Genomic DNA, 19,828 nt, shown 5'->3' on the forward strand with positions numbered 1-19,828 from the left:
ATTTGACCAAGATTTAAATAGGTTTCGTGAAAACAAAAATGTTCCAGGTGCGATAGTTTTGCCAGGCCGTAGGGTGTCTCCCTGATGCGGAGCAGTTTTTCAAGATCGAGCAGTATTGAAATACTCAACATGACGATCCGATCACATTCCTATACATCATTTTTACCCCCGAGGCATTTTCAGGAAAAACGAAAAATTTGTATGGCGGCCATCTTGAATTTCCGCCATTTTGATTTTTTTTCAACGGCAATTAAATTTGACCAAGATTTTAATAGGATTGGTGGAAAAAATAATGTTCTAGGTGCGATAGTTTGGCCAGGCCGTAGGGTGTCTCCCTGATGCGGAGCAGTTTCTGAAGATCAAGAAGCATTTACATACTCAACATGACCTTCCGATTACGTCCCCATACATTGTTTTTGCCCCCGAGACATTTTCTGGAAAAACAATTTTTTGTATGGCGGCCATCTTGTTTTTCCGCCATTTTGATTTTTTTTCACCCACGATAAAATTTGACCAAGATTTAAATAGGTTTTGTGAAAAAAGAATCGTTCCAGGTGCGATAGTTTCGCCAGGCCGTAGGGTGTCTCCCTGATGCGGAGCAGTTTTCCAAGATCTGGAAGTTTTCCCATACTCACCAGGAGGTTTTGATCACTTTTCTCATACATTATTTTTACCCCCCGACGCTCCTTCTGGGAGAACAATTATGTCAGTGAGTGAGTGAGTGAGTGAGTCAGTCAGTCAGTGGGTCTCCAGCTATATATAATATAACTAGATGTCGCGTGGTTCGCTCGCAGCAAGCTGCTCGCGTGTCTTGTTTTCCCGCCATTTTTTTACCGCGATAGAATTTGACCAAGACTTGAATAGGTCTCGTGAAATCAAAAAAGTTCTAGGTGCTATAGTTTTGCCAGGCCGTAGGGTGTCTCCCTGATGCGGAGCAGTTTTCCAAGATGACGTTCCGATCACACCCCAATACATCATTTTTACCTCTGAGACATTTTCTGGAAAAACAAAAATTTGTATGGCGGCCATCTTGTTTTTCCGCCATTTTGATTTTTTTTCACCCACGATAAAATTTGACCAAGATTTAAATAGGTTTTGTGAAAAAAGAATCGTTCCAGGTGCGATAGTTTCGCCAGGCCGTAGGGTGTCTCCCTGATGCGGAGCAGTTTTCCAAGATCTGGAAGTTTTCCCATACTCACCAGGAGGTTTTGATCACTTTTCTCATACATTATTTTTACCCCCCGACGCTCCTTCTGGGAGAACAATTATGTCAGTGAGTGAGTGAGTGAGTGAGTCAGTCAGTCAGTGGGTCTCCAGCTATATATAATATAACTAGATGGTGCTAAGTGCGCTCGCTGCTAAAGCAGCTTCGCGGGCGTTGTACGTGGATTGACGTTTTCGTATAGTTTGTTTCGCATCACAGATTTGTAATAACTATTAAGACAGACACAAAAAGAAATAAAAAAAATGTGTAGGATATTGTTGGTTTATTTTATGTTATCAAAAAATAAAAATATAACATTATATTCTCTCTCTCTCTCCCTTGCATTGTTCCCATATGGTGGTGGGGTCTTTATTCCGAGTCTTTTCCTTCCACTTCGCTCTGTTGGATGTATCGTCTGCGGAAACATTGCAGGAACAAAGATCTTCTTTGATGACATCTGCTTCTTTGCCTTCTGTATTTCCTGTTAAAATAAAATAATATTAATTTATTTATAATAACGTATAGGTATAATATCCTTTTCTTAGTCGATAGCGATACGTTTTTGCCAAAGTGGTCGTGGTCGTCATGTAACGTACTTCGATATTTTGTAACTTTTGATTGCTGGCTGTCACACTGCTGCGTGCATTGAAGGACTTCAGGCTTGGTCGATTTTATTCTATTGCAATCATAATCTCCTACACAGTTTATTACACTCTGCATTTCCTGTGAATAAAATATAAATATTACATTTTTATCCTTAGTCTATAGCGATACGTTTATGCCAAAGTAGTCGTGATCGTCATGTAACGTACCTCGACATCTTGTTACTTTTGATTGCTGGCTGTCACACTGCTGCATTCTTTGAATGAGCGGCCAACATCAGGCTTGGTTTATATAATACTATTGTATTAATGATCTCCTACGCAGTTTTTTGCCTTCTGCATTTCCTGTAAATAAAACATATAATTAAATATTATATGTAATTTATTTTCCTTAGTCGATAGCAATACGTTTTTGCAAAAATAGTTGTGGTCGTCATGTAACGTACCTCGATATCTTGTTACTTTTGATTGTTGGCTGTCACACTGCTGCATTCATTGAAGGAGCTGGCAACATCAGGTTTGGTTTATATAATACTTTTGTATTAATGATCTCCTACGCAGTTTTTTGCCTTCTGCATTTCCTGTAAATAAAATATATAATTTATTTTCCTTAGTCGATAGCGATACGTTTTTGCCAAAATAGTCGTGGTCGTCATGAAACGTACCTCGATATTTTGTAACTTTTGATTGTTGGCTGTCACACTGCTGCATTCATTGAAGGGGCTGCTGACTTCAGGCTTGGTCGATTTTATTCTATTGCAATCATGAACTCCTACACAGTTTATTGCCATCTGCATTTCCTGTAAATAAAATATATATTATTATTTTTTTCCTTAGTCTATAGCGATACGTTTTTGCCAAAATAGTCGTGGTCGTCATGAAACGTACCTCGATATCTTGTAACTTTTGATTGCTGGCTGTCACACTGCTGCATTCATTGAAGGGGGGCTGCTGACTTCAGGCTTGGTCGATTTTATTCTATTGCAATCATGAACTCCTACACAGTTTATTGCCATCTGCATTTCCTGTAAATAAAATATATATATATTTTTTTTCCTTAGTCTATAGCGATACGTTTTTGCCAAAGTGGTCGTGATCGTCATTTAACGTACCTCGATATCTTGTTACTTTTGATTGCTAGCTGTCACACTGCTGCATTCATTGAAATAGCGGCCAACATCAGGCTTGGTAGTACTATTGTATTAAAATCTCCTACGCAGTTTTTAGCATTGTGCATTTCCTGTTAAAAAAAAATAATGTTAATTTATATATATTAACTTTTATTTATAAATATATACATATATATATTAGGTGATTTCCAAACTACCCAGGAGGTACACCCAGTAGCTCGCTTTTTTTCATGTGGTTCCCCCCTAATCGAGGCCGCATCCACCTACTTATATGAGAAGTAGGTTCTATCTAATGAGTTAGCAATAGTCATTCAATAAGCAGAGAAATGTGAAAGAAAAAGCAATTTTTAGCTAAGGAATTTAAAATAAAAAGCAATTTTCAGCAATTAGCATGCAATAAGCAAAGCAATTACTCAGTAATTGTCAAACATAAGCGAGTTGTATAATTTAAAGATATTATTGACAATAACAAACACGTACCGAGTTTGTTAATACTTACATTGAGTTATCATCGCTAAGTTGACCAAATTATTAGTACAGGTTATCACATTCACTAAATGAAAATATGTGTTTTTATCAATTGTAACAATGCTTGCATTAACCAACCGTTGGTGTTGTGGACGCCAATCTTCAAGAGACAAGTGGACGGGTGTGAGGAAAACTGGCAAGATGAACACGTCGGTGTGGGTGCGACTGGTGCACGGGAGAGAAGTGGAGCTAGTTGGCAGATGGAATTAGGCATCACTCTCTTGCTTCAGTTAAGTTCCACTCAGATCAGGTGGGTTGTCGCATGGATGAACATCGCATGGGTTGGAGTAATTCGGAGTAGAACTGTCCATGTTGTTCCCTTCATCGTAGGCACTTCAGTGGACTGTGGGTCGATCAACAATAGTTACGTGAGTTGGCTGTCAAACCGATATGACGTGCCAGCCGAATCTAGCGACCAGGTATGCAGGGGATGGAGGTATCCTGTGGAGTAATCATATCAGCAAAGGTGAAAATGTCGGTTGGGAGTGAAATGGAGGGAGAAGGAGAGCTGCAGTCAGCGGTCACGATCTTGCTGTAAATAGACTACATGCTCAGTTTACGTGTAGTTGTAACTGTTCGAAGTTAATTGAAAACGATCGATATGCAAATTCCTGTTTAATGAAACAAGTAATAAATGAACAGGCAGGTGTTTTTTCGGTATTTAAACGCTAAGACCGTTGTTTGTTTATTGATTAGCAGTGGTATGATGAATCTTGGATACTGATGAATGCTAATAAGCTAAGTATTTAAAACAAAATCACATTCAGAAGCACTAAAAACACATTAAATTAAAGAACGAAATAATACCGTATGAAATATTATTTAATATAATATAAAGAATGGAAAGAAGAAATGACAAGAATGCTATTTAGCGTGACATGGCTCTAAAAAGATCCACTGGAAAACATAAAACAATATAAAACCTAAGTTTTAGTTTAGCTCATACACGATATTATGTTTTTTGAGGAACCGTGTCATGCGAAACAGTGTTCTATTGGAAAGAATAGTAAGAAGAAATGCAAAGAACACAATTTAGCGTGACATAGCTCTAACCAGATCCACTGGAAAACATAAAACCATGTAAAACTCTAAGTTTTAGTTTAGCTCATACACGATATTATGTTTTTTGAGGAACCGTCTCATGCGAAACAGTGTTCTATTGGAAAGAATAGTAAAAAGAAATACAAAAAACACCATTTAGCGTGACATAGCTCTAACCAGATCCACTGGAAAACATAAAACCATGTAAAACCCTAAATTATGTTCAGCTCATACACGATATTATGTTTTTTGAGGAACCGTCTCATGCGAAACAGTGTTCTATTGGAAAGAATAGTAAGAAATGCAAAGAACACAATTTAGCGTGACATAGCTCTAACCAGATCCACTGGAAAACATAAAACCATGTAAAACCTAAGTTTTAGTTTAGCTCATACACGATATTGTTTTTTGAGGAACCGTCTCATGCGAAACAGTGTTCTATTGAAAAGTATTGTAAGAAGAAATGCAAAAAACACTATTTAGCATGACATAGCTCTAACCAGATCCACTGGAAAACATAAAACCATGTAAAACCCTAAATTTTTGTTTAGCTCATACACGATATTATGTTTTTTGAGGAACCGTCTTATGCGAAACAGTGTTCTATTGGAAAGAATAGTAAAAAGAAATACACAAAACACCATTTAGCGTGACATAGCTCTAACCAGATCCACTGGAAAACATAAAACCATGTAAAGCCCTAAATTTTTGTTTAGCTCATACACGATATTATGTTTTTTGAGGAACCGTCTCATGCGAAACAGTGTTCTATTGGAAAGAATAGTAAAAAGAAATACAAAAAACACCATTTAGCGTGACATAGCTCTAACCAGATCCACTGGAAAACATAAAACCATGTAAAACCCTAAGTTTTTGTTTAGCTCATACACGATATTATGTTTTTTGAGGAACCGTCTCATGCGAAACAGTGTTCCATTGAAAAGTATTGTAAGAAGAAATGTAAAAAACACCATTTAGCGTGACATAGCTCTAACCAGATCCACTGGAAAACATAAAACCATGTAAAACCCTAAATTTTTGTTTAGCTCATACACGATATTATGTTTTTTGAGGAACCGTCTCATGCGAAACAGTGTTCTATTGGAAAGAATAGTAAAAAGAAATACAAAAAACACCATTTAGCGTGACATAGCTCTAACCAGATCCACTGGAAAACATAAAACCATGTAAAACCCTAAATTGTTGTTTAGCTCATACACGATATTATGTTTTTTGAGGAACCGTCTCATGCGAAACAGTGTTCTATTGGAAAGAATAGTAAAAAGAAATACAAAAAACACCATTTAGCGTGACATAGCTCTAACCAGATCCACTGGAAAACATAAAACCATGTAAAACCCTAAATTTTTGTTTAGCTCATACACGATATTATGTTTTTTGAGGAACCGTCTCATGCGAAACAGTGTTCTATTGGAAAGAATAGTAAAAAGAAATACAAAAAACACCATTTAGCGTGACATAGCTCTAACCAGATCCACTGGAAAACATAAAACCATGTAAAACCCTAAATTTTTGTTTAGCTCATACACGATATTATGTTTTTTGAGGAACCGTCTCATGCGAAACAGTGTTCTATTGAAAAGTATTGTAAGAAGAAAATGCAAAAAACACCATTTAGCGTGACATAGCTCTAACCAGATCCACTGGAAAACATAAAACCATGTAAAACCTAAGTTTTAGTTTAGCTCATACACGATATTATGTTTTTTGAGGAACCGTCTCATGCGAAACAGTGTTCTATTGAAAAGTATTGTAAGAAGAAATGCAAAGAACACCATTTAGCGTGACATAGCTCTAACCAGATCCACTGGAAAACATAAAACCATGTAAAACCCTAAATTTTTGTTTAGCTCATACACGATATTATGTTTTTTGAGGAACCGTCTCATGCGAAACAGTGTTCTATTGGAAAGAATAGTAAAAAGAAATACAAAAAACACCATTTAGCGTGACATAGCTCTAACCAGATCCACTGGAAAACATAAAACCATGTAAAACCCTAAATTTTTGTTTAGCTCATACACGATATTATGTTTTTTGAGGAACCGTCTCATGCGAAACAGTGTTCTATTGAAAAGTATTGTAAGAAGAAAATGCAAAAAACACCATTTAGCGTGACATAGCTCTAACCAGATCCACTGGAAAACATAAAACCATGTAAAACCTAAGTTTTAGTTTAGCTCATACACGATATTATGTTTTTTGAGGAACCGTCTCATGCGAAACAGTGTTCTATTGAAAAGTATTGTAAGAAGAAATGCAAAGAACACCATTTAGCGTGACATAGCTCTAACCAGATCCACTGGAAAACATAAAACCATGTAAAACCCTAAGTTTTTGTTTAGCTCATACACGATATTATGTTTTTTGAGGAACCGTCTCATGCGAAACAGTGTTCTATTGAAAAGTATTGTAAGAAGAAAATGCAAAAAACACCATTTAGCGTGACATAGCTCTAACCAGATCCACTTGTCACGTTCTTATCACGCGAATCAAATAGGTTGTACTTACTAGGGTAAATAAAACGGTATATAGAAATAAAACCAAGTTTATTGACATTAAATCCCTAGCAAGTACATAGATCGGATCTCTGGGTCGCAGGTAATTTGATACTGGCTGAGCACCCTTGGTGCAGTAGGAAAACTACCACTTCCCTGTAACTCTTCCCACGACGACACGGGGTACACCGGCGCGCGCAGCAGGGCAGCAGAAACGGTGGGGTAAGTACAGGACCGAAAGTGGATCCAGCGGGTTGTAGAACCCGAAAGGTGAAGCGGTAGAGGTAAGTACAGGACCGGTAGTGGGTCCTGCGGTTGTAGAACTCGAAGGGTGAACCCTGGAACCCGGAATTAGTCATTTCAAGAATTGTCCGAATTCCCAGTCTGACTGCCACATGCCGATTCCTTAGCTTGATTGAAGATGGGAAGTGGATAGCAAGCAAGCTTAGCAATCTAAGATGTGGCTGTCAGCAAATTACACACAATAAAAGTGAATTTAGCAAAATAAATTTAGAAAAAGAACAAAGAACAAGATAAATTTATGGTAGGTAGTTGTTTTTTAAAAAGCTATCTAACAAAATAGTAAAATTGAATATTTTAAGCTGAATAATTTTAATAGTAACGATATTAAACGTATTTTGTACATTATTATTGTTCCATTTAAGAATTATTTAAACAAGGAAAGTACTTAGGTACAAAGATAACTTTACGTTGGTTAAGTAGAATTAATTTAGAAAAATTGACAATTTAAATGTTGTTTTGAACATAAAAGATTGCTAATTATGATATAAAATAAGCACTAAAGCGTGAAAATACATTTACCCGATGATTATGAAAAATGACAGTCATGCAATGAACAAAGAAAGCATGTACTAGTCTACGTTGATATTTAAACTAATAAAAATAGTAATTGCTACACTTACCCAATTAATGGGGATAACACAATACTATAAATTATTATGTCGTAGACAAAATTAGTAAAAAAAAAGTACCTATTTAAAAAATATACGAGTAATCGAGGTGTTCTCGCTACAAAGGCAGAAGGATTGTGTCGAACATCCGATCGGAAGAGTAGCGGCTCGGCTGTGGAATGTAGGTACGGCTACCTACGCAATGTGATAATTATTAAAGTCGTACAATATTAACGGAATTATTTTGTAAATAGCTATGTTTTGTTAAATTAATTAGTATAAGTTTATTTATGTAATAATATTTTAGTTTTAAGCAGTAGTTTTTAAGTGTTTTCAATGATAACTTTTTGATAGTTCCTAACAGAAAAACAAGAGCAATTACACTCAGTAGTAAAACGCGGCAGGCGTTACATACCCCCCTTTTTTGGGTAGGATTTTCGCTAAGAAAATCCGCTGACTAAAATGTAAGCTAGTCTGTCCTTCTTACTATTGACCATTCTAAAAATTACGTGGTACACATTCATTTCAACCCTTCCATTCACCCCCCTACTTTCTTTCATCCCTTTCACACACAAACAGTTATCTTATTTCGTTTTAAGTGACTGCGTCCTTTCCAAAAAGAGTACTAGACTTTTAACCGCAGCTTAGTACTCACACGTAATCAATAGGAGATTTAAGGTAACCGTTTTTTTTTTTTTTCTTTTTATAGTATAATTTTCTTATCTTCGGGGTAGGGCCGAAGATAAAATAAATAGAATGTCCTAGGGGTAGGGCCTGGAGATTCAATATTTTTTTTTTTGTAAAAAAAAAATTAGAAATACTATATATAAGTAAATATATTTAAGACGGTAGGTAGTTTTAGTAAGTAAGACATTGTTTTAGGCTAGTTTTGGATTTTTTAGTATAGTTTTAGTAAGTGTAGTTTTAGTTTTTTTTTTTTTTTAAGGTAGTATGTAAGGTATTTTTAGAGAATATTAGAAGATATTAGAAGACGCATGCCATGCTCAAGATTTAAGTTTTTGGCAGGCCTAAGGCGTTTGATGGTATTACACATCAATCTCTTGACTGACTCTTACAGTCTGCTCGAGAATTAGTAAGCAGCTGGGGGATTCTATGTTTTTCTCTCACTTCCATCCCAGCAAGGAAGTTTTGTAAATATGGAAAGTTTTATTTTAGTTAGGTATTTTTTTGTTTATTAAGTTTAGATATAATCATTTAGAATAGTTTGTAAGTTTAATATCCTTGACATGCCATGTACCTCTTCATAAAGGAGTTCATCTTTCTGAAGTGATAAATATTTAATTGGACGAGACATCTCTATTACTTTATGTTTAAATTGTAATTAGTTTAGTTGAATAGTTATTTTTTGAGTAAGTGTTGCAAGTACCTGAAGTCTTAATAACTAAAACACAACAAACGGCAGAAGGAAAATAACAAGAAAACAAATGCTACTATCAAAAGTACACAACAATTAAAACACAGGGGTAGACAGAGGTTGGCAGTGCAAAATCAAAGTTTTCCTTCTGTGCGATGTGGTAGGTTCGATTTTGAGTTTTTAATTGTATGCAATCACCTTGAAAGAGAAATAGTAAGGTATTCCCACAAAGCAACCACAGCACACAAAAGTTGCAGTTACAATTCACTTAAAGCTAGACAAAATAATCAGACCAACACCAAAGATGACCAAAAATGCCAAAACCAGCAAAAAGGATACTCAGCTCAGTATTTCCTTAGTTGGGCGCCATTGTCACGTTCTTATCACGCGAATCAAATAGGTTGTACTTACTAGGGTAAATAAAACGGTATATAGAAATAAAACCAAGTTTATTGACATTAAATCCCTAGCAAGTACATAGATCGGATCTCTGGGTCGCAGGTAATTTGATACTGGCTGAGCACCCTTGGTGCAGTAGGAAAACTACCACTTCCCTGTAACTCTTCCCACGACGACACGGGGTACACCGGCGCGCGCAGCAGGGCAGCAGAAACGGTGGGGTAAGTACAGGACCGAAAGTGGATCCAGCGGGTTGTAGAACCCGAAAGGTGAAGCGGTAGAGGTAAGTACAGGACCGGTAGTGGGTCCTGCGGTTGTAGAACTCGAAGGGTGAACCCTGGAACCCGGAATTAGTCATTTCAAGAATTGTCCGAATTCCCAGTCTGACTGCCACATGCCGATTCCTTAGCTTGATTGAAGATGGGAAGTGGATAGCAAGCAAGCTTAGCAATCTAAGATGTGGCTGTCAGCAAATTACACACAATAAAAGTGAATTTAGCAAAATAAATTTAGAAAAAGAACAAAGAACAAGATAAATTTATGGTAGGTAGTTGTTTTTTAAAAAGCTATCTAACAAAATAGTAAAATTGAATATTTTAAGCTGAATAATTTTAATAGTAACGATATTAAACGTATTTTGTACATTATTATTGTTCCATTTAAGAATTATTTAAACAAGGAAAGTACTTAGGTACAAAGATAACTTTACGTTGGTTAAGTAGAATTAATTTAGAAAAATTGACAATTTAAATGTTGTTTTGAACATAAAAGATTGCTAATTATGATATAAAATAAGCACTAAAGCGTGAAAATACATTTACCCGATGATTATGAAAAATGACAGTCATGCAATGAACAAAGAAAGCATGTACTAGTCTACGTTGATATTTAAACTAATAAAAATAGTAATTGCTACACTTACCCAATTAATGGGGATAACACAATACTATAAATTATTATGTCGTAGACAAAATTAGTAAAAAAAAAGTACCTATTAAAAAAATATACGAGTAATCGAGGTGTTCTCGCTACAAAGGCAGAAGGATTGTGTCGAACATCCGATCGGAAGAGTAGCGGCTCGGCTGTGGAATGTAGGTACGGCTACCTACGCAATGTGATAATTATTAAAGTCGTACAATATTAACGGAATTATTTTGTAAATAGCTATGTTTTGTTAAATTAATTAGTATAAGTTTATTTATGTAATAATATTTTAGTTTTAAGCAGTAGTTTTTAAGTGTTTTCAATGATAACTTTTTGATAGTTCCTAACAGAAAAACAAGAGCAATTACACTCAGTAGTAAAACGCGGCAGGCGTTACACACTGGAAAACATAAAACCATGTAAAACCCTAAGTTTTTGTTTAGCTCATACACGATATTATGTTTTTTGAGGAACCGTCTCATGCGAAACAGTGTTCTATTGAAAAGTATTGCAAGAAGAAATACAGAAAACACCATTTAGCGTGACATGGCTCTAACCAGATCCACTGGAAAACATAAAACCATATAAAACCTAAGTTTTAGTTTAGCTCATACACGATATTATGTTTTTTGAGGAACCGTCTCATGCGAAACATTGTTCTATTAAAAAGTATTGTAAGAATAAATGCAAAGAACACAATTTAGCGTGACATAGCTCTAACCAGATCCACTGGAAAACGTAATACCATATAAAACCTAAATTTTAGTTTAGCTCATACACGATATTATGTTTTTTGAGGAACCGTCTCATGCGAAACATTGTTCTATTAAAAAGTATTGTAAGAATAAATGCAAAGAACACAATTTAGCGTGACATAGCTCTAACCAGATCCACTGGAAAACGTAATACCATATAAAACCTAAATTTTTGTTTAGCTCATACACGATATTATGTTTTTTGAGGAACCGTCTCATGCGAAACAGTGTTCTATTGAAAAGTATTGCAAGAAGAAATACAGAAAACACCATTTAGCGTGACATGGCTCTAACCAGATCCACTGGAAAACATGAAACCATGTAAAACCCTAAGTTTTTGTTTAGCTCGTACAAGATTTTATGTTTTTTGAGGAACCGTCTCATGCGAAACAGTGTTCTATTGAAAAGTATTGTAAGAAGAAAATGCAAAAAACACCATTTAGCGTGACATAGCTCTAACCAGATCCACTGGAAAACATAAAACCATGTAAAACCCTAAGTTTTTGTTTAGCTCATACACGATATTATGTTTTTGAGGAACCGTCTCATGCGAAACAGTGTTCTATTGAAAAGTATTGTAAGAATAAATGCAAAGAACACCATTTAGCGTGACATAGCTCTAACCAGATCCACTGGAAAACATAAAACCATGTAAAACCCTAAGTTTTTGTTTAGCACATACACGATATTATGTTTTTTGAGGAACCGTCTCATGCGAAACAGTGTTCTATTGAAAAGTATTGTAAGAAGAAATGCAAAGAACACCATTTAGCGTGACATAGCTCTAACCAGATCCACTGGAAAATATAAAACCATGTAAAACCCTAAGTTATTGTTTAGCTCATACACGATATTATGTTTTTTGAGGAACCGTCTCATGCGAAACAGCGTTCTATTGAAAAGTATTGTAAGAAGAAAATGCAAAAAACACCATTTAGCGTGACATAGCTCTAACCAGATCCACTGGAAAACATAAAACCATGTAAAACCCTAAGTTTTTGTTTAGCTCATACACGATATTATGTTTTTTGAGGAACCGTCTCATGCGAAACAGTGTTCTATTGAAAAGTATTGCAAGAAGAAATACAGAAAACACCATTTAGCGTGACATGGCTTTAACCAGATCCACTGGAAAACATAAAACCATATAAAACCTAAGTTTTAGTTTAGCTCATACACGATATTATGTTTTTTGAGGAACCGTCTCATGCGAAACAGTGTTCTATTGAAAAGTATTGTAAGAAGAAATGCAAAGAACACAATTTAGCGTGACATAGCTCTAACCAGATCCACTGGAAAACGTAATACCATATAAAACCTAAATTTTTGTTTAGCTCATACACGATATTATGTTTTTTGAGGAACCGTCTCATGCGAAACAGTGTTCTATTGTAAAGTATTGCAAGAAGAAATACAGAAAACACCATTTAGTGTGACATGGCTCTAACCAGATCCACTGGAAAACATGAAACCATGTAAAACCCTAAGTTTTTGTTTAGTTCGTACAAGATTTTATGTTTTTTGAGGAACCGTCTCATGCGAAACAGTGTTCCATTGAAAAGTATTGTAAGAAGAAATGCAAAGAATACTATTTAGCGTGACATAGCTCTAACCAGATCCACTGGAAAACATAAAACCATGTAATCCCTAAGTTTTTATTCTGCACTTACTATGTATATTATATTATCATTGTATATTCATGGTAAGTTGGATTTACTGTAGGTGTATGCAAATTAATAACAAGCATAGTTGTTTGTTATTTGCGTCATTATAAGTAAATAAATAACGAATGTAGACTTAAAAAATAAAACGTAGGTAGTATGTTGGTTATGACTGTACACATATGAATTAAACTATAAGCAGTTACTTTCATTTCTAATAACATTTGGTATATTTGGTAACATTTAAAACTAAACAATTTTACCAGAATATATAAAATATGACTCGCTTTCTATTTTTTTAACTAAAGGTGTTTTCTTTTACCTTTCAATTTTTTTTGTTTCAGCCATATTTGATTTGAAAATTTGAATATCAAAGTTTCACGTTGTTAGGTAGTGCTTTATTCTCCAATTATTGTTTTTCCAAGTAGTAGGTATTTTCTAGCAATTTCACTTTATTTCGCCTGTATACATGTATTAATTACTTTATGTATGTTTTTGTATCGATGAGTGATCATTCTTCTGTCAATACTGGTGAGACCCGCTTGTGGGAGGCCAGAAATTAACATGATCAAATTTGTTTTGAATTTGCTTAGAATGGTATAGAACATTCATTGTTGATTATAGGCTTAATTATTTTTACATACACCATTAAAGGTAAAGCATGGTCGTACTTAAGATCCTCCTGCGGCTTAGATTTTTAAACACAATAGCGAAACAATGGGATTTGGTTTCAGGACTTTTTTCATGTTTAGCCCATCTGACAGTCGTCATATTTACCCATGTTTATGAATGAAATTGTTCGTCACTGCCAGATACAGGTAATTATTGACCTATTTTATTCCACAACACAATATAATGTTCTAAATAACACTTTTCAATTATATATTTGTAGCCACAAATCTGTGCAATTGATGATGCGTCTTTGCTGACACAATGACGATGACGATTCGTACACCATTGAATGCTAATGTATAATATACTGTACTGATTCGACGTACCATAACACATATTCTTTATTCTGTCCGTTCCATTACAGGACACGCGAGTTTTACTATGTAGCGTTTATGTGTACTCATTAATCGATTTCCAGCTTGGCATTTGTTTAAGTTTTTGAATCTTTCTTCGAGCAGACATTTGTAGTAATGTTATTTCTTAAAGTTTCCTTGATAATGAGTAAACAGGCATCTGGATAGTTTTCTTTCTTCCTTATATTTATTATTTTAAGGCGTATATTTTTTTGTTTGTTTACTTAATTCTAACTTAAGTTACTAATATACGCTAGTACAATTTTAATGTAAATTATAATTTTTTACTCATCAATATAATTTGCAAATGTTAAATACATTAAAATGTATACACAACACAAATTTAATCGGTTATAAAAACTTATTTTCCATTGTACATTTATTTTCCTGAATTAATGCATGAAAATATCAAAATGCGTTTGTGTTATTAAATAGCTACTCCAACTTACCATGAATTTCGTATTTTTTTTTATTATTTTAGTAAATATATTTTGTTTACTGCTTAGTGAATGATAAAAAAATAGGTGACTAAAATGACAAAGATAAATTTTACTTAATGTAAGTTAGGTATGGGGTAAAATGCTTTTGAATGATGATTTGTTTAAATATACTCGTAAAAGTATAATTACTGCATAACTTATTGCTGTAAGTTGTGAAAGTAGCATTTAGGAGAAAAATGTGTCAATAAACATCATTCATCGAAATATTTTAGTATTAATTTATTGTTTATATACGCACTTCAATTTGGTAACAATGTTATTTGTATAGCGTTATAAAGTAAAAAAAATAACATCAATAAAATCATAAGTTTGCTTACAAAAAACAAACAGTTTTAGCGCTTAAACACTGAAACAGAATTCTTTTCAAATAACTTCGAACAATTACCACTTTAATACACCTAAACTAAACATTGTCCATGTACAGCGAGATCCTGAATACTGATTACAGTTTCCGTACTCCCTCCTTTCCAGTCCTAAGCGACATTCAAACCTTCACTGACACGATCATTCCACAGGATACGTCCATCCCTTGTATCCCAGATCGCAAGAATCGGCTAGCACGGCATAACAGCTTGACAGCTAAAACTCACGCAACCATTGTTGATCGACCTACAAAATCCACCGAAAATGCCTACGACGATGGGAACAACACCGACAGTTCTACTCCGGATCATTCCAACCTGCGACATTCATCCATATGACAGCTTACTTGATCTGAGTGGAACTCAGCTAAAGCAATCGAGTGATACCTGCCTCCATCTTCCAGCCAGCTCCACTTCACTCTCATGCACCGGTCGCACCCGCAGCCAAGTGTTCATCCTGCCAGTTCACTTCACGCCCGTTCTCTCGTCCCCTAAAGATGAGCCTCTACAGCGTTAACGGCTGGGAAGGGCATGCACACATTGCCAATTGATTAACACACATTTTAATTCAGTGATTGTGACTAATAAAATGGTAAACCTAGCTTTGAAATTCAATGTAACCATCATCAAATCGAGTTGCAAGCTTGTTAAAGTCAGTTCTATCGTTAAATTATACGAAAAGAAGAAAAAACAAGATAGAATGAATATATATAATAATAAATAATTCGCAATAAACGATAATTTCAACACATGATTTAACCGATCTAAAAAAACCCCATAAGCTTAATAACAGAGATGAACTGTTCAGTCTTTTCAAGAAGTGCCACCCTAAATAAAGTTACGTTAAACTTAAAAGTTCTGATATGATAACGTTATTCGAGAAAGGTTGGTCATTTCGATTCGGTGCCTGGGTAGTAGTACTTTTATGTCACGTCTTTCGCGAACGCGACCTAAAGCTACATACAGTTGACCGTGACTAAACATATCAGATCTAAGATCGACCCCAACGCGACTAATCGTTTGACCCTGGCTCTTGTGAATAGTCATTGCATAACACACCTGCAATGGGAATTGACGGCGACACATCTCGTAAGGGCTGTTATGTTCTATAGGCGCTTTAAAAAGAATTCGAGGGATCAAATAATCTCCTAGTTCACCTTGTTTCCGAACTTTAATAATATATGGAGATGTTTCAACAACTATTACTTTGGTGCCATTTACTAAGCCGTCCGCGAAACTAAGATTACGCGTGATTACACAAACACATTCTAATTTTAATTGCAAATCGAAATCTGGAACACCTTGTGGTCGAAGTGTATGTAAAAATTCGGGACTAAAAAATACTTGATCAGCGTTGTCGCTTAAAATTTTGTCTATGGCATAAAAATGTAATACTTCTCCTGGTAGTTTGTCTAAAATAACGGCATTAATTTCTCTAACTGCATCGTTACGGGTGCATAGAATCGCTCTGAAGGAGCATACGCCTGGCTCAGTAAGAGTAACTTCTGGGAATACAAAATCAATTAAATCTTCTAATTCAGTAACATAATCAATGGATTCAAGTTGGACTAATTGCAAATCATTATTATTTGTTTCTAATCTAAGAGTAGGTAATAAATTTGAACCCAGTTTAAAAGAAAATCTGCATACTGTGCGTCATCCTTACATCTCTGTGAAGTTACCAAACTAAATTTTTTCAATTGTTTCCAAATAGGTGAAGTTTTTAGTGACGCGTTTAATATATCAAAATTCGTTCGTGCTTCTGGGACTACAGGAGGAATTTGACGAAAATCTCCTGCAAAAATAATTATTTTAGAACCAAAAATTTTGTCTGACCTCATCAAATCCTGCAATGATCTATTTAATAAATTTATAAGGTATTTATGAGCCATCGGCGCTTCATCATACACAATGAGATTAGAATTATAAATCAATTCAGCTCTTTGAGTACCATTTGAGATGTTCCAGTATCCGCTATCATCTAATAGATGTAAAGGAAATCTAAACAAGGAATGAGCCGTCATTCCGTTTGTGTAATTTTGAGCAGCAATTGCAGACGATGCACAGGTTAAAGCTATACCTTTAAGGTTACCGCGGATATATGCAGTTATGACCTTCAATAAAAGCGTTTTTCCGGTGCCGGCCGGACCATCGATAAAAATCGCACAGTTGTTGGATTCTCGGTAAACACTATCAACGCAAAGCTTTTCCACGTAATCGAATACGGCACGTTGATCGGGAGATAACTGTGGCAACCACTCTTCTACGTATGATTTCAAACTATCTAAATCATATTCAGTGCGTTCCCTATCTAACTCCGTTGACCTATAAATTACTTCCGGCAAACCTTGTTCTATTAACGAAGTTCCGTGTCTGCGTAGCATTCTATCTATTTGGATGAGGCACATGTTAAACGCGTTTTCTTCGTCATCTGGCACCCTATAAAGGAAATCTTCGGCCAATTGACGTTTATACGTGTTCCACAGTGACGCCACTGAGGCACCATTAACAGCCAGCGTTACAAAAAAGCTACGAAGTCGTGGTCCGGTTAAAAAAGTGGAAGCTTCTTCCATAGCCCGTTCATATTCGACTGCGTCGTCCGCAAGTCCTACGAATTTGGCAGCTTCTTGAAAAGTTGTGCAATTTGGACCTCCAATTTGAAGTAAATCCGCGAAACTACGACAAGGGTAAACACTTAAAAGAAGTCTTAAAAAGAACTGTTCACCTCTGTTCGGCGCGACCCAAAATAGACGCGCGACGAGCTCACCCCGCATTCTACGTGTAAGAAATTTGCCGTTTTGCATTTGCACCGCCTGAACTGTCTTTAAACATGGATCTTTCGCATGAATGTTATAATTTTCAAAAAAGTCTAAGTAGGATACCCGATCAAACTCCTCAGTTAAAGGCCTACTGAAATAGTCTAAAAGATCTGAACCTGCATTATTAACTGCCTCGTTCGCGTGGCCAGGCTTAAAAAATACCGAATTTTGATCGGGCAAATGTACTGTTAACATTTTTACCGTAGGGTTCCTAGCTACAATATCAAATTCAAGAACACGCCACGCTGCTTCGCTAGAACTAATATATCGCTTAGTGACATATTGTTCGATTTCATCCTCACGATGTTCTTCATCAACAACGGCAATACGGGCTTCATCAGGTCCTTTTGTCATATATTTAAATAAATACTTAATTATAGCACGCTGTGTGGACACTTCTAAATTTATGTGAGCATCATATTTTAGGAGAAGAGCAGGATTATAAGGAACGACCCACAAATCATTAACTATTACGTCTCTGCCGCGATATTTAATAATCGCCTGATTTTTACTATTGCGACGTAAATGTATAAAACCTCTATCGTCACTGAAGGTGACTGGTGTTTCTTTTTTTGGAAAATATTTTAAACAGTTTTTTTTCTCACTATTCCAACACGGCAAATTAGTTCGGTAAGGAGGGCCGCATGGACCGTGTATCATGTGATCCATGACAACTTTGTATAATAAAGTTTGTGCTGGATCGGGTATGGTAGCTCGAACAAACTTATCAATATCCAGACTTTCTACTGGTCCACCACCTTCCACTCTAAAAGCAATATGCGCATGTGGTAGTCCTCTTTTTTGGAACTCTATAACATGCATTATATAAACAATTTTTCCGAACCATTTACCCGATTTTAAATCTTTTAATAACTCTCCGAGTTTTAAGTTGAAAACTCGAGCACAAGTAAGGGGGTCTTTTGATCGACCTGATAATGTTGAATTTTTTATTTCAGGCCAGTTGGGGTTACATGTTAAAGTTAAAAAATATGATGGTGGACCTAACCTGTTTACCATTGCTATAGCATCCAGGTATTTCTTTTTCATGTACCGTGGACCCCCTGTGAATGAGCTAGGTAAATAAATTTTACCAGGTTCTACTCCACCTTCTCCTAAAATAAACTCGTCATTAATTAATTCTTGGAGTGGAGCTACTCTTAGCCTGTTTTGTTGTTTTGTTTGGCTATTTTTCAAAAACCGCAAGCGTTCTTCTAAAACTCTACAAAACATATCGACTAACCACTCTTCAGATAAACGACCAAATATGCTAAATCGCGATTCGGATAAAAGTAAACAACGGACATATTTAACCTGATTAAGCTTATTACCCTTATTATCTCTCATATCTGGATGCCAACCAGTATTTCCGTGAGGATATAAGAGAGGATACTGGAAAGTCTCGTATAAGGAATCCATTATATCTATTGTTCGAGGCCTACCGTCTGCTATCTTTTTGACTACAATACAGCGTGGAGAAAATTCTTCGCGGTCTGTACTAATAATTGCGGCAATTTCTTGACCAATAGGTTGATCTCCGAGGATGTTACCGTGAGTCGCACGAGTAGTTTTTTCGAACTTCAAGAAAGCTTCTGATGATACCTCTAAACTTAATCTTCTAAAACAATTTATGTATGGATTAACTGTGTGCATGAAACCTGTAATCATTCGAACTACCGATTTATCTAAACTTAATTCGCCAGCTAAACTTTCTCTTTCGCTACTGTCATTTATGTAAAAATTTATATTATTCGGACTTTCATTGTAAGATAAATCAAAGATACGGTGGTAAATACGTCCTTGAATTTTTAGAAAAGATATACCTTCTGGATGATGGTAACCGTGGGAAACACCTAATGCCGAAAATGCAAAAATATTATTGTAAGCGCGTGGTCTATTTAAAAAAGCTGGATTTGTATAAAATTCTTCGTTTAAGGGGAGAAAATTCTGAACGTTATAGTCACCTGAATGACAACACCATTGCCGACGAGATTTCTCTTCTTCGAACAATGGAGCATTGCATCTTGGACATCTATATGTTTGCTCAGAAAGAAGCGACGTATTTTTTAAATTATA

The 19,828-nt window shown here is 35.6% G+C and overlaps 1 protein-coding gene and 1 long non-coding RNA gene across 6 annotated transcripts in view; one reads left to right on the forward strand and one right to left on the reverse strand.

The window, feature by feature from the left end:
- LOC126373662 (uncharacterized) overlaps positions 1-3,171 on the reverse strand; it is a 23,672-nt gene extending 20,501 nt beyond the window's left edge. Inside the window, exons 1-7 of one of the 4 annotated variants that reach the window (XR_007567351.1) lie at positions 2,919-3,170; positions 2,695-2,831; positions 2,472-2,606; positions 2,253-2,387; positions 2,017-2,151; positions 1,801-1,927; positions 1,473-1,685 (exon numbers count right to left, since the gene is read on the reverse strand). This is a non-coding gene — a long non-coding RNA (uncharacterized LOC126373662). Of the gene's footprint in view, positions 1-1,472; positions 1,686-1,800; positions 1,928-2,016; positions 2,152-2,252; positions 2,388-2,471; positions 2,607-2,694; positions 2,832-2,918 lie in introns of those variants that run through there. The other 3 variants (XR_007567350.1, XR_007567353.1, XR_007567349.1) reach the window with 3 other exon arrangements.
- LOC126373657 (monocarboxylate transporter 4-like) overlaps positions 1-19,828 on the forward strand; it is a 107,126-nt gene that overhangs the window by 34,547 nt on the left and 52,751 nt on the right. The window lies entirely within an intron of this gene.

This window comes from Pectinophora gossypiella, chromosome 16 (genome assembly GCF_024362695.1).
Source record: "Pectinophora gossypiella chromosome 16, ilPecGoss1.1, whole genome shotgun sequence".
Taxonomy (NCBI): Eukaryota; Metazoa; Arthropoda; class Insecta; order Lepidoptera; family Gelechiidae; genus Pectinophora; species Pectinophora gossypiella.